The sequence below is a fragment of the Peromyscus leucopus genome, chromosome 7 (genome assembly GCF_004664715.2).
Source record: "Peromyscus leucopus breed LL Stock chromosome 7, UCI_PerLeu_2.1, whole genome shotgun sequence".
Lineage (NCBI taxonomy): Eukaryota > Metazoa > Chordata > Mammalia > Rodentia > Cricetidae > Peromyscus > Peromyscus leucopus.
Window position 1 is genome coordinate 42856293 of NC_051069.1, and position 16712 is coordinate 42873004.

General features: G+C 42.9%; 1 protein-coding gene across 1 annotated transcript in view; it reads left to right on the forward strand.

Moving 5' to 3' along the window:
- The window catches only part of Ntm (neurotrimin), a 982570-nt gene that overhangs the window by 798507 nt on the left and 167351 nt on the right, over positions 1 to 16712 (forward strand).

Here is a 16712-nt window from a genome sequence, read left to right on the forward strand (position 1 = left end):
TGGACTTGTATCTATACAGCCAGCATCATATGTGTGTGCGCGCACACGTGTGCACACGAAGAGGTGGGGGGAATGACACTGCCATCACCTCTTGCAATCTGTCTGAAGTCCAAGATTATTTGTAATATCATGACTGTCAAATATGCTACCCAGTCCTTTAGTTCTCTACATTAGATCTTTCTTTACAGTTGCAATTCAAAATGGTTGCCTCTTAAACATAGTCATGACACCATAACTTCATTTGCCCAAGAGGCAGACATGAACTCATTCATTCCTTTCTGCAATAATTAGTCTCCAACAAATATTTCTAGTAGGATGTTCCCCTGGCTTGGAACTTAGTACAAAAGGAAGAACACAGTGTTGCCCTTGAAGACCCAATTTACTTTTGTGTGGAAAGATAGAATGGTGTGTCATTTTTTTTCAATTCATCCCCAAGAATCCATGTGAGTATGGATGCTGCTGCCTGAATCTCTACTCCATTAGTTTAATTTTTATTTTGTTTTATAGATGACTTTGTGATTTCATAAATTCTCCTAAACTCTTTTCATCTCCTCATGATGATAGGGAAGCATGGTTTCTAGAACAGGACTGGTCAGGTGCCTCCAATGTGGACTGTGTTCAGTTTGGGCTGGGTTGGCATTTATAGCCCTCACACATTGCAGATGACAGGCAGAAGAGGAGTTGGAGGAGCAGCTGTCACACAGGGCCATTGTGAGTCCCAGTGAGAGGAATGGTTCATGGCGAGACCCATTGGCCGATCAGTGGGAATCCAAGGAAGATGTGGAGGCACTGAACTCAGCCACAGGGTGGGGCGTGGCCAGCCTGAGGAAGAGAAGAAAGGTGCTTAGAAATTGTTCAGTCAGGAACTTGGAGGGAGCAGCTGGTGAAAGAGAAGGATCCAGGCTTCAGACAAGGCCCAGACAATTATATGGGCCAAGTCTCTTTGGCAAGGATGGGAAAATCATCTGTGAGAGAAGGAAAGCTTTGGACTTGCATTGAAGGCAAGTAGAAGGGAATGTATCAGGAAGGGATGGACAAAGCAGAGACTGTGTTAACTAGTGACTCACTAGAGTGACAATTTAAAACAGCAGAAATAAAACTAACACTTCGTCAGTCCTAGGAACCATGTTTTCTAACACAGTAGATGATGTAGACAAAGAGCACGGACCTGAGCTCTCATCACAGAGAACATTACTGGACAGTGCTACCAGTGGTTACTGGTATGGTGAGGATGTTTCCCGCCATGAAGGGCTAGAATGGGATGGAAACAAATTTTGGAGAGAAGATGGAAAGAAGAGATGGCATTCCTTTAAAAACAAAAGTTGAGGGATAAAAAACTGGGGTTCTTTTCTTAGCTAGGACAGAGAAGAAGAGTCCAAAGATGAATGAAAGGAAGATGCCATCCAGAATGTGGAGAGTAAGAAGTGCCACTCAATGATTTGCATAACCAGTTAGGCAGCTAGAATACTGTCTTTCGGATGGAATGGGGGATGGGGGCGGCTGAGCATTGAGTGATGGCTCTTGTAGAAGACCCAAATTTGGTTCTAAGCATCTATGTTAGGTGGCTTACAACCATCTGTAACACCAGTTCCAGAGGATTCAATGTCCTCCTCTGGCTTTTGCAGGCCCTTACACTTATAGGCACATACAACCAAACACACACATACACATAATTAAAAATAAAATAAATCTTATAAAAAACACGTCTATCCTTTTGACCTCTAGATTTCATCTTCATGGGTACAATTAGTAAGTGTCTACTTCTGAAATCTAGCTGCATATTTCAGCTCTCGATTTTGCTGCCAAATGAGTTTTGTATGCATCAAAATGGCCATCCTCCTGTCTTGGTTGGTCTCATGGAAGACGTGGGACCTCAGAAGACAGAGTAAATAAAATACTGGCTACCACTAGGTCCTTTGCCAAGTTGCAGGCAACTAGAGAAGACATCTAAGGAGCCCTTTGTCTCCCAATCCTGTAAGTGTTTATACTATCAAGCCATGCTGCTGAGATCACAGAGGTGAATGCCCTTCCTCACCCAAGCATGGAGGAGGACTTCTCAGCCTTGACCAAGTACCCTTGGGACTTTAATCTCATCTAGAAAAACATTTGCATGATAGAGAAGAGTAGAAAGCAGAACTTGGAAAAACAAGGATATTCCTTTCATAATAAGAAAAAAGGCTTTGGGCCTCTTTATCAGTTTTTCAAGCCCTATCTAGGTCTCTCCATTGTCATTAGAGCATCTAATCGCACCCTGTCCCTTTTGTTTGGTGCAAATGAGTTTTCCTCTTTCTCTCTAGGCAGAGTTAATCTGAAAATCCCTGCTATTGTCTCATAGTTAATTACCTGCCTTTGGAGTCAAGCAGCTCTGAAACTCTAGTGCAGGAGGGAACCACTGATGTCTACTGTACAGTAAGGGACCCAGTTCCTGTGTTCATGGAATTTCAAGGGGAGGAGACTGGGCTGTGAGATCTGCAGCCAGTTAGTGGCATAAACAATTCAACTGTGACCATTCCAACCCTTCATTTACCTTTTATTGTCTCCAGGTTCCTAATCCTCTCTTCTTGCCAGCCCAAGTGTGTGTGTGTGTGTGTGTGTGTGTGTGTGTGTGTGTGTGTTACAATCTTGAATAATTAATTGACCTTGTCAAGCAAAACTCGTTACTGTGATTAAGAGAATAGGAACAATAACTTTGAATTTCTAGATACCTATGCATCAATGACTTTTTATAGGTTTGTCACAGTAAAAGAAAATTTGAAGCACAGAATATCAAAGGGAATGATATGATCTGATTCTTACTTTGAAGCAAAGATTTCTGTCGCTCCACACACAGTAAGAGGTACCATCTCCTCCTCATATTACAAGGCTCCTGGAGCACTGGGAAGATCTTATGACCAGTTTCCATTCTAACTACACCTGGCTGAGTCCACAGTGGAGGTCAACAGCACCAACCAGTCCCCAAAAGAAAGGATTCAGCTCACACAGGAGAACTTTATGTTCATGTCTAGGTTTCAGTGGCCCCAAGTGATAGATAGTGGAGAACACTGGGACACTCTCTTTCTGCTTCCTTCAAGAAATATGTGAAAACGTACATTTTCTCTGATCATAAGGCTCTGCATTTAAATTTAGCAGAACTTTGAAAAGCTATGGGAATTAAATTCTACTATGAAATTGAAGTATTCCTCAAAGCACTGTGAAAAATGGCGAGGAAGTAAGACATTCTCCTTGCAATTGATCAGCAAAATGTAGGTAGCATGCCGATGAAGCATCTCACTCTACCTCGTGAGGTTTTTAATTTCTGGGAGGCCTTACAGACACCACAGGGGCATCACTTGCCAGAAGGGCTAGGCCAATGCTCACATCCCAGGAAAACCACTATAAGCATACCTGTTCCATAAGTCAAGGAGGGTGAGTCACACTGGCTTCATTAAAGTCATTTCTGTTCTGTGGATATGGTTTTAGGGGTCAAGCAACATCCCTTATGTTTTCTAAGCAGTTTGGAAAACTTAGCATCATCTCTCTGGTCACAATAGTAGTCAGGGCTCCTCTGAAAAACCCTTTACTTCACATATGGCTCTAAGGGAACAGAGATCCAGGTGACCATGGCTACTTCCTAGAACTTCAGGGAGTCAGCAGAACTCCTTCAGGTGAGCAGTTAGGGCTCCCTAGTGAAATTCTGTAAGCAGCCAGGAACATCATTTCCCGGAGGTGGCTTTCCCTAGGGAATCGAAACAGCTTCCAAGCTGTCTTAGTTTCACCATGGAGTGAAGAAATTGGCAAGTTTTTCCCCTGTATCTTTATTCTTTATTCAGCTTCCAAGTAGAAAGGTTGTCATTTTATTTTTGGGGAGAATAAATTCAGATCTTAAATATCAGCATTGTTGAAATAAACCTTATGTGGCCTCTCATTTGCAGATTGGAGTTATTGCTTTATTCAAACTAATTGTGAGGCAGAGATTCTTTTTTTTAAAGCCCCTTCCTGATCATGCCTTTCAGATATTCTTAATTAAAGATTGTATGGGGTCTTTTGGAGGCTTCCTGGGAAAGCCGTGCATATCTAATCTAGACTATGTCCTCACTGTCATATCCCTAAAGGTTTGTGGAGTTGGAGGCTGCAGGATATACACACAATGGTTTGCAGAGAGTGATATCAAAGACAGCATTATTGATCTCAGTGCCCTGAGTGACCCATGGTGACTCTTGCCTGCTCAGAAAGACTGGTGTGCAGTTTGCCTTGTGACTTATATTCAGGCCACTGTTGCCTTCCTTTGAAAACTAAAAATTCTCAGTCTTTTGGCCTTGGAAGACATCACTGTAGAAGGCTCTCTGCCTATCTACTGTTGAAGTGAAGATTATCAGGGAACGCTATTCAGTCCCATTCAACAGCAGGTGCTCAGAACACAAAGATCACAGAATCCCTGACATTGAAGTAGAAGGGACCACATTACCAACAAACCACTATCTTGTTAGAGCAGAGATTAGTGTGTTTGTGGGCTATAGAGCTGATGAATCACCGAAACAGAGTAAACACAGCTCCCTAATAATTAGACAGCATCGAAGGCTGCGTTTCACAAAGAGTTTCTCAGTTGTGAGTGGGACTTCTTAGGTGCTCTGGGGAAGACATGTTGTCCCAGGCAGGAACCATAAGGGAAGAAGAGTAGTGGCACTTATGTGTCACAGAGAAGGGCCAGAAAGTTGGCTACACTTCCCTGTTGAATGGGTGGCGATGTGTAGTTTTTCTCCCCAGACTTGGTTTTTCTTGATATACAGGCAAGAGTGCCATTTCTGTTCCTCAAGGCAATGTACATTAAATGGATTTGACAGTGGACAGTATCCACAAAGCTATCAGTGGAATCAAACATGACAAGCACCTTGGTTAATAAGCCTTGAGAGGAAGGGAGACGTTTCAGAAGGAAAGGATGCATCCAATCCCCGCTGGTTCTGGGCCCCTTGTGTAGTGCCTAATACACAGAGGAGACAGATTGCCAAGACCTGTCTACCACCACATCTGTTGCAGGAAGCATGCTTTGCTTACACCTGCAGTCACAACAGTGATGAATGTGTCACGGTGTAGTCAAGGAGTAGTTCTTTATACACTCAAAGAGGAGTACATAACATTGGGCTTGGCATGTCATTGTGATAGTGTACCTGAGAGGATGGGTTACAGCTCAAGGATAGATGCAAAGGACACCAGAAGCCACCTTCTCCTCTTGCCTGAGATCTCATGTGCAGATGAGGAGAAGGCTTGCCGTTTCACATGTCTCCAAACTAATTTAGACTTCTAGAAGTCTGAACGTGGAATATGCCATAGGAATGACATTCCCAATGAACATCATTTATGACCAGCAACATCGAACATTGGTGGGAAATCTAGCTGGTGTCTGCTGGAGTTCAGCTAAGAAAGAAGTACAATACTTCTGAAGTTGCTGTGGCCCCACATTTTTCTTTTTATCTTCATTTCATGTTATTTGAAAAGGAATTTATTGATTTAAAATTAGGACAATTTAATTTGGTGGCATGTTTTCTTTATGTCTCAATTATATATTCATGTCTTTGTGGTAAACTCAGCTGGTGGGGGATTAAGAATTCAAACTAGAGGATTTTCACTTGGCGAGTAGAGCTTTCCACTGTGATTAATTGGGAGTCTGCACAATGAACCCAGCGATGGCTCCACTGTGGATTTAATAGCTTAGTGGAAAGAAGTAGATTTCAGGATTTAAGAGTTTTGGGTTCCAGTCTGAATTTTTATAATAATTACCTGGAAAAAATGACCTATTTATTTAAATTGTTCTCAATTAGATACTTTATAAAAATGTTTTGATACATCTTATAATCTGATTTGCAGAATGGTGCCTATTAGATGCAAGAAAGTGGCATGTGATTGTATGCCAATGCCATGCAGTTGGTAATCATTTACTAGGCATGCAGGCTTGTCTGTGCTAGCCTGTATCCTTTGAACAGATCCAGTCCTCTGTGTTTGTAACACACGGAGCTCTCCGTGTTCCTGAGAAGCAACCAGGATTCTATCCCAGTTATCTCCATTCTGCCCTCTCTTGTGCTGTCCCTCAGTGATGTCACCACCAAGCCTTCCTTCTCACCTGTTTGAGTAGATGCTATAGTAGCCTTATTCTCCTAAAACCTGGGATTCAAAGAGAGTACACTTGTGCCAATGTCCCTTACTCTGAGGGTACAGCCTTGCCAAGTCCTTTCTATCTTCCCACCCTGAGAAAGAAAGATCAAGAAGTTTTAGTATTTCTCACTTTCACTTATATGTAAAATACCCATAAGAGGGTTGGAGCATCTCCACAGATTGTTCACAGTAGTCTGTGAACAGGATGTAGAAATAGGGTTGGGATGGTGTAACACTTACAGGGTAAGAGGATACCGGCCCAGGCAGGACCATTCATGGGGATGTGAAACTGAAAGACTAGTGGTCTCCAAGGTTAGGGGCAAGATATCTGCTCTCCTAGACGTCCAAACAAATAGAAATCTTCAGCAATGGGTGATCTCATATTTCCTCTCTAGATGGCTAGAGCAAAAATAAACTAACCTTCTATCCACAGCCATCCTGTTTCCTTTATCCCCCCCCACTTCAGCACAACTACTCATGTGACCAAAGTGATCTTTTCAAACAAGATGTTACCTCAAGGACAGCTAAGTCCAGGAGAGCTTGGAGTCTGGTTTCTGTGACCCCCACTTTTGGCTCATGTTGCATGCCTCTTTCTGACCACCAACACCTTGTAAACCCCCCCCCCCCGTCTACCTGAATTCTCTTGCTAGTTGCTATTTTAGCTTTCAAACATGAGCTTCCACAGAGGGAGGTTTTCCAGAGCTGTCTGCTGCTCCCACCTCACCTAATACCTCAAGCCTTGCTGTCCTTCATGGTCTTAGCACAGATTGTGTAATAAGTGTGATATGTCTGCTTTCCTGAGGGCAGGAGACATGTCTGCTTTCTGTTGCATTCCCAGTGCCTCCAGCTTAATGGGAGTGCAGGGACTATTTGTTGAGTAATGAATGGAGTTAAAAAATTTCTTTTTAAAAAATAATTAAACAACGTGATTCACTGCTCACTGTTCAGTTTTGCTGTAGTAGGCTGAAGAATGGCCAAGCAAAGAACAGTTTCTAGTCCCAAGACCCATGAATATTTCCCGAATGGTTGCATCTTTGCAGATGTGATTAAATGAAGAGTTTAAGTTAGGGAGATTATCATGGGTCCTAAATATAATCACACATACATATGAGGAGGAGGCAGTGATATCACCAGAGACAAACACAGAGAAAATAATGGGAATATGGGAACAGAGATTTGACAGCTTTGTCCTTGAAGATGGGGGTGATAATGCCACAAGCCAGGGAATGTCATCAGTCACCAGAAACTTGAAGAATCCTGGAACAGACTTTCCTCTGAGCCTCTAGATTATAATCTGATCCTTGTTTTCAGCTCAGAGAAAGGCCTAATGGATTCTGGCCTCCAGGAGTGAGAAAAAAAGGAATTTCTGTTTGTTTAAAGCTGTGAGGTTTGTGTAAATTTGTTACAGTAGCAGCATGAAATTAATACACTGCTTCTGAAACAATTGTTCCCTCGTTGTTGTGGGTAGGAATTAAGAATGAATGCTAGTACTCCAGATCTACTGGAATGCAGCTGCTGTAGTAAGATTCATCTTTGGGGTGATTGCTTGCTGTAAGCCAGGACTTCCTAAACTTTTTCCAGTCATGACCCCTTCTGCTGGAGAAAGTATTATATGAACTCAAGTATATGTGTATCTATCTGGACTAGGTATACATATAAATCGTTAACTGACAATAAACCACAAAGAATCTTATTTTAAAACAATTCTTTGGTATATTTCATTTCATCAATTATTAAAGACAAAAGCAAGATTATATACTAATGACATGGATGTAGTTATTTACTTTTACATAAAGAATTAAATCCAGGCTAGATATTTAATACTGCGGGAACAGAGTTTCTTCAATATCATTCAGAGTTGATCAATATTTTGAATTTTTAATTTTCAAGGCCAAGAACATCACATCACATATATACACACTATGAAATGATAGGTGTGTTTAAAGGTCACTTTAAAATTTAGAAATTCAGTCCTAAACACAACTATAATTGATTTAATAATTTCTGACAAAATTAAAGTGAGCAAGCAATTCAAATAGCAATTTTTTATTTCTTATTTTCAATGAATATGGCAATATCTCAAGAAAATTTTATTTACAGGCCAGGCATGGTAATATATGCCTATAATCCTAGCACTTGGAAGATTTAGGGTGGAGAATAGCTTTGAGTTTTAGTCTAGCCTAGGCTACATAATGGTACCCTGTTTCAAAAATAAAAATACACTGTCCCCAATCAAAACAAGGAAACCCAAAATTCAGGAGGGCCCCTGTTTTGTGGATTCCTCAGCCAGACTCCTGTCTGTAATCTATCTCAAGTTCATGCATCTTTAGGATTATTTTGATATACACTGTTGCTGTATATACTTGTTTTTTTTAAATAATTTCTCTTGTAGTTGCCTCCCTTCATATTTTGTTATCAAAAGTCTAATACAATCCTGATTTCCTTTTTCTTACACATCACTTAGTAATTTGTCAGATAATTGCTTTCATTTTTTCAATATTTATTGAGTTCTGAAGACTTGTATGTGAATTGAAACAGCATTTTTTTTAAAAAAAATGAAATATTCTAACACAATACAGTTAAAAAGATACATGAATCTGGCACTTAACATGCTAAGGATTGAGGGTAGAAAAATATGAATTCTCTTTTCCATAATTAATGTTTCTATAACTGCAGATAACTTTGGGTGTACAGCAAAAACTGCATTGTGTAACACACAACATTACAAAACTGAGCCCAGGTGTTCCAGGCATCAGTTTGTCTTTTGACCACAAAAAAGGCATGCACAATGCCAGCTGCTCACATATGTTCAAAATCAAGGCTGCAGTGAGGATGCATGCCATAGCATGATCTGCAGGAAGCAGCTCAGATTCTTAAACTTTTGGGTTTTGACAGCTCATAAACCTTTTACTGTTACCATTTTTTTTTTTTTTACACAAAGCTTAATTACATGACCACATATGGATTTATGACCTACAGTTTAAGAAGCCAGGTTTTAGGGCAGGGATCAACCAATTAGGACCCATGAGTTGAACCCAGCCCATAGCCTCTATTACCATGATTTGTAAGCTAGTGCTTACAAATTTTGTGTTTGAATTACAATTAAATAAAGAGCGTATGTCCCAGAGGCTTGACATGGCCAGCAGTGTTCACAATAGTGGCTCTTTGGCTCTTCACAGAAAGTTTTCAGCCTCTGATCCACTGAGCCACTCTGTGGCAAGGACGTTCAAGTAGCCATAGGGAGAAGTGTATGTGGAAAGACACCCAGGCTTCCCTCCAAGAGCCAGCATGAATTTACAGCCACGAGCTAGTCTCTGACCCAGCTCAGCCCTCGGAGGAGAACAGTCTCGGATGTCACTGGCTTGAGTCCCTGTGAGAAACTCTGAGGTAGAACTGTCCAGCCAGGCCACTCTCCAATAACTGACTCAGAGATCACAGGAGAAAGTAAATTACTATTCTTTGAAGCCTCTTTCTTTGGGAAAAAAAAATCATATTTGTAGTGAACATGTTCAGGCTTTTGTTCTTGTAATAACTTTCTAAACAATAAGGTATAATAACTACGTACATAGCTTTTGGATTATGTTGGGTATAATGCTAGGGATGATTTGAAGTAAATGGGAAGATGTGCCTAAGTTACATGCAAATACTGTACTATATAATGGAAGCTACTCACATACCTCTAGATTTTGATATCCTCAGAGGATCCAAAAACCAATACCCTGAGAGCACCAAGGAATGACTGAGTCTCTGTTTAAAAGTTATGTCCTTGGAAATCCACCCTATCCTGTAGATGCAGTGATAGTGTCATTTCCTTGTCTTTGAGATATCTAAGAAATTGATGAAATTACTACAATTTTAGGATAAGAATATACTTGATGCTATTTAAGTGACTAACCTGGGGATTCTAGATGATACCATAGAGCAGAGAGGAACTTCTCAGCAGAATAAGAGTTTCATAAGAGGATGATCTAGGCATGTGGAAATGCAGTTGAAGATCCTTGAGGTATTCTCTCGTTAGTTGGGAGAGAACACCATATTTAAGCTTAATTTTCATTATTTATCTCAATAGCATTTTAAACTCAGAATGTATCCAATAAATCTCTTTGGTTCTAATCAGTCTCTGCACCCTCACCTCTAACCTGCTCTTCCTATAGCCTTCATCTTCCAAAAGCTGTAACTGCATTCTTTAGCAGGTCATTGTGGGGCCTTGAACATCCATGTCACTTTTTCATTCTTTCATTCTTTCTCATTCTTAAACAGATCTTGTTAGAGCTGCTGAAATTTGGAATTTTCCCAGAATCCCCCTCTTTCTCTTCAGCCCTGACTTTCTTCATGTGACAGGCGACCATCATCACTGTGTGAATCTCTCCCCTCCCCTGCCTGACCAGTCTCCTCGTCAGTGTAATTCTGACAACATTTGTTCTCCACACTCAGGCACAGTGGATCTTGACAGACTGCCTCAGCCTTTGCTTGCAGGTGCACGTAGGGTAGGAACCAAGACCTTACTGTTGCTTCACATGGCTCTGCCTGCTGTTAGTGTTCCTAACGTGTCTCTACAGCTCCTTCACGTAACTCTGGCTTGTCCCCAGCTCCCGAGTGTGCCTCTCTTCTTTAGCTCTTTGCTAGAAGTCACCGTAGGGGAGCAGTCTGCTTGACTATCTGTGTGAAGCCAGTTCCCTACCACTCATCTCATCTCTCCATAGCACTTTCTTGTTTGATAGCATTTTTTCCTGATGACACATCTATAGGTATAAAGTATATTATAAAGGGGTGTAGCCTACTTCACCCCAACCAGATCACATTTTTCCATGAGGATGGTGACTGGCTGTTTTGTTTACCTTTCCCTTACACATGTCTAGAGTAAGGCCTGGGACAATAGATATTCATTAATTGAATGTGTGGATGAAAACAGACACCAGCCGCCATTACAGGGACATTTTTGTTTCAGCCTTCATTCTCTTTATTTGCTCAGGTGTGAGGGGCAGGAAGTCTTCTGTCACTTCCATCTAGACGATTTGTTCCCCCCACACACACCACCATTTTCAGAATACATGACATTTAAGCTGAATTTGGCAGGATGGATTTTCTTATCAAAGTTCGGCAGAGAGCCAGGATCCCAGACTGAAGGAACAGCATACACAACAGGGCAAGTTCAAGAGACCAAGCAGAGACATGATAGCTGAAAGGGAAGCAGGAGCTCTAGGGAGTACTCGTGGCTTAGATGGCAGAGAAGCCTGGTTCAGCCTCCTTAGAAGTGGGATTTCACTGAACACTGGGAATAGGGAACACAGCAGGGACATTGCATGTGTTGTTTCAGAAAGAACTTTGGTATCTAAACACAGGATGAGCAGGCTAGAAAGGAAGTTTTTGGCAGGAAGAGTAAGAGAATGAGAACACAGAACATGACTAGTCAATGACCTGTTATTGGATCCCTGATCTGGAGCCATATTCTCTTCCATGTAGGGACTCAACATACAGCTTTCAGAGGGTTTACAAAGAGGGTTAGGGCATGCATGGAAGAAGAGGATGTGTACACAGGAAGAACCAGGATCATCCACAGTCTCATGCTTTCAGTTTCTCAGAATAATCTTTCTCCAATGACTCATGCCCTCCTTGTGTGGTTTAAGGCCGAAAGTAAATGGAATTCATTGTTTTAACTTTGCAGAAGCTTCAAGTTTATCAGTTTACAAATGAAGAAAAAAGTCTGTGCCAGCTTCACTCTCAGTTCAGAATTCTCAGAAAATAGCCTTTGGATTAGAGAGATGAACTCATGTCAGCAAGAGAAGACGAGCTGTGCGTGTGAAGAGAGGATCAAGTCCATAATCAAACAGGCAGATAGAATAGAGCACAGGAAGGACCAGCTAGGAGGTGCTTGGCAGGTAGAAGGGAAAGGCATAGAATGCCAAGCCCCTAACAAAGGGCCTCTGACCTCCTAATTCCACTGCCTGCAGGGAATCCACGGAGGAATTTCCTAATGGGGCTCGGGAAGGGTATAGCCTTCTCAATAGACCTACTAGACCTGAAGTCTCATTGAGAGACAAATTTGTGACAGTTTTGAAACTCCCAGGTCTGGACCAGAGGCGTAAAAATTGGCCGTAGAAGGCAAACTGAGGGCCAGAGGCAGCTGCAGGTCAAACTGGGCATGTTTCTTACATGAAACTGTGATCTTACTCATTAGTGGGTTCTGTGTCAAATCAAGTGAGTGGCATGTTCTAGGGTTCTAATTATAGTGTGGTTTCCTTCCGCCCAACCTGCTATGCTGCCATTCAAATGAAAACACAGGAAGCAGAAGAGGTGTGAAGAGCCGAGGGGGTCAGCACAGGCTTGCTCCAAATCAGCCTGTTTCACTTTCAGATTGCCTCCCAAGGGTTAGTTGGCTTTTGCCCTTGGTTGCTGTTTACTAAAATACACAGGGGGTCACTTCCAGTCATGCTGTGTGCAGAATAGCCTTCAGCCTGTTTGGTGCCAGTAAAGGCGTATACTGGGCTGTTTCTCTATCTTTTGCTTCAGCTCACATAACAGGTGAGTTTTCTGTTGCTTAGGATAGGCTTAGCTCACGGGTGACAGCTATTGTATATAGACCTGTTGAGGAGAGCCATTCACAGCAGCTAGGAGCAGGACTGACACTCAGCCATAGCAGGTAAACTAAGGCAGAGTCATCACTTCCCATCACCACACACAGAGAAACTCCCGCCTCGGGTTTTAGGTCAGGCCTTGATTGAAGAAGCATTTACAGCACAAATTTCTTCCACCCTTCAGCCAGTCATTCAGCAAAGATTGGCTGAGCTGCTTTGAGGAATCCCACAGCACAATAGCAAAGGGTAGAACATGAACACCATACCTACTCCAAAGAAATAATACAGGGTGGCCAAGTACATAGCTCGCTGTAACATGGAAGGAGTTGGGCCAAAGAACTGAGCCCCTGGTAGTGCCCTGAGAGCATCTGGACCCCAGGACACTTCCAAAAGTAAGATGAGCAGAGCTCAGGATTGAATGAAGTCAGACTGGGACATAATGAAAACAGCATCCTCAGACACTGTCAGTGTGTGCACAGGGATAGTGACAAATGGGAATGTGACTCACTGGTAGCAGAAGTACTCCCCCATCAGTGCTCAGAAGGTGAAGAGGATGCCGTATAAGACCCTAGTGATGAGTACAAGCCAAAGGATAAGAGCTTTTGGGGACCAAGCTGTGGACTTGGGAGTTGCATTCAGGTCAAAAGACAATGGAAGGGGATGAGAGCGGCCCCTGGTCAGGACTTCTCATGGTTTCTGTTTTGTGGAGAGGGACCAGAAGCAGGGCAAAGAGAGAGCCTCCCTCCATGTTAGAGGTCCCTGGGTCCTGCCTTTTCCTGGCAGGGAGGCAGTGCTGAAGCTCCATCCCCACAGAGATTGACTCCCCATCTTGTTCCAATGAGCACCCCATCTAGAAGCCCACAGTTGGTGGATAGGGGGAGTTCCTTCCTGCCATGGGCTGCTTGCGTTTGGTCTAATGAGAATTTCATGTTAACTGCTGTGTTCTACACCTTTGCTTTTTATCTCCTCCTTTACTCTTTTTCCGCGTTTTACCTCACTCTTCCAGATGAACTCTTGTCCGAGCCTCTCTTCCCTTACCTGCCCGATACTCTTTCACACTCTTCAGTTGCAAGTCCCACCCTTGGTACTCTGTCCTCTCTTGTTCCGCTCTCAAATGACTCCGAATTCCCTTCTCCTTTTCGTCTTTACTTTCTCTCCTTCCCTCCCTTCCACCCCTCCCCTTGGAGCCCCTTGCTTCTCACTAGTCACCTGTGTTACCTTTCCAGTGCCCAGCTGCAGCCCGTCGATGTCATCACCACAGTCCTAGGCTGCTTCTCCCTGCAAACAGCTTCTCGGCCTTTCCACCGCTACTCCAAGCTCTCACTGCCGTAGAGAGGAGGACCGGATGATGGGGTGCACCATCATTTCTATTTTTTCATCTCACTTAATAAGCACATCCTGAAACTGAGCCGCAGTTTCACTCACAGTATATCATTTCCCCTGGGGAGCCCCATCCAGCCCCAGATGAAATTCCCTCCTTGCACAGTGAAAGGCGGGAAGTTGGTGTGTTTAAGGTTTCTTTGTTGAGACTCGAATGCTGGGATCTGTGTACATTGCTCTTTCAGAATGTGTTTGTGTGTGTGTGTGTGTGTGTGTGTGTGTGTGTGTGTGTGTGCGTGCATGTGCTCATGGGGGGGTATATGTGTTTGTCTCAGGTGGTTTCCATTTATTTATCAACTGGAAGTAATTTACAGCAGACCGTGGGTGTGACATACATGTGATACTTACACAGTATGAATGCGGAAGCCATAGAAGGGGCCCACCTTGGGCTGGGAAAGAAAGACTAAGGTATTATTCTGCTTAACCTGGACACTGTCCTATGCCCTGGCCATGGGCAAATATGTCAAGGATGGATTTCCTGAGCAGTGCAGCAGCCACAGTGGGCTGAGTATAGGGATCTGCTGGCCCCACTATTCACGAAGCCTCTTCTGCCTCAGGCTGGTGTCCCCTGTGGCAAAGTGATTCAGTTCTTTAGCTGATCTAGGAATAGGGGACTGTAAGTATAGCATCTCATCTCACAAAACTATTAGGCGGATGTATCAGAAGGCATATTTCCACCCAGTGATAACAGTTTTTATAACTCTGGCTTATCCAATTCTGATTGTGTAGCAGGCAGGACCTTTATAAAGCTCTTTCTGCATGGGATCACATTTGATGCTCAGACTAACCCTATGCAACAGATGGTCTCCTTACCCTTAAGTTGGAAGCTAGGGAGCCAGCCACCTCACCTTTTCTACATGGGAGAAAGAGGCAGAAAAGAACCAGAATCCAGGCTATCACACTCTGTGCAGCACAGCCCAACTGAGCTGTTAGCTTCTTATCATGAGCAAAGGCTGGAGTTAGTAGGACTCAGAGAACTGGATCACAATTAGGTATGGGCTTTGCAAGCATGGTTATGGGCTCAAATCAGTGTAGAAGCCACCAAGATGATCCCTTGCCAGGGATCTTAGTTATGCAAGCTACTGTCTAATCAGCAGTATTGAGGCCCTCTTCAGGGGTTTTGATTTAACATTGGAGATAAGGCCAGAGCATCATTAATTTTTTTTTAAAACTCTGGTGCTTCTTTGTTCACTCATGTTGAAAACTACTGTTCTATCACAACAGATGGAGAAACATTAATTAGACATATAAGGTTAGCTTGTTTTTAATCCAAGGTCACACCTCTGATTAAGAGGGATATGACAACTAGACACCAGTCTCCTGGCTCTCCTTAGGGTTCTTTCCCTCACCCCTGGCTCAGGATGTATCTTCCTTTATGTGTGCGAGAGAAGATAAGATGGCATTCGTGGTGGGAGACCCAGCTGTGTTAGAAGAATACCTCTACCAGGTTTTGTGCCTTGGATTCTTTCATCTAAAAAATGAGGATAATGACAAGTCTTGCTAGGTGGGTTTGGTGAGGGTGATGGTATGAGCTGACATCACACAAAGGGGCTAGAATCCACCCCAGCTTGTGGCACTCCCCATACCCCTTAGTATAGGGAAATGTTCATCCTTGAAGTATCAGTCTCACCACAATTCCTTATGAGCTCGGGTGGCAACCATCAGTAATGTGAACTTTGCATTTTCAAAAGCATAACATAAGCAAAGACTGTGTTTCTTTATTATCCTACAAACTCACTCGAAATGACATGTGCTTATTAAAATGTTCCCTGAGCAAACTGACCTAGCCTTGGGACCTCAGTGATCATTTAAAAGTGGGAATGTATCGGGCCATCAGTTTCTCTGAAGCAGAACGAGCATTTACAACTAGATTGCCCCACCACACTATCATTGTATCAGAAGCTGGGCATTCTGTGTTCTACTGTCCCAGCTCCTTCTGAGTTTTACCACGAAGTACATGTCAAGACAGTGTCAGTGCTGGTGATCTTGGTCTATGGGTAGATTCTTGATAGGAAGTATTTTTTAAAGCAAAATACAAACAATAACAAAAAATTGCTTTTCATTCAATTTGGAGAGGAAGGTGGGGCTAATGAGACATCTCAATGGGATAAATGTTTGCCGTGCTAACCTGAGGAGCTGACTTTAGATCCTAGTACACATGTGAAAGTCAGTCATGGCAACACATGTCTATGTGTGTAAGCCCAGCACTGGGTAGGCTGGGGTGGCGGGGGGTGGAGACAGGTTGATCTTGGAGGCCCTTGGGTCAGCCAACATAGCTAAAACTGGGTGTTATAGGTTCAACAAGAGACTTTGTCTCAAAAAATATCCTTCTGATGATCAAGAAAGATACCCAGTTTTGGCCACTTGCCTCCATAGGCATCTACCTGTGAGGGCATCTGCACATGTATACGCATGTGTACACACACACACACACACACACACACACACACACACACACACACACACCCTTACCTGCCTTATTAGCAACTACTCTCCACTAATGTCTCCCTTCCTCCTAGATGATTCTTATTATGTGATTTAGTTCTCCACTTCACCTCCCTCACCCATTGGCCTCCACATGTGATTGATGTCTTCTTTGTACATGATCTGTGATATCCAGTGACCCAGCCA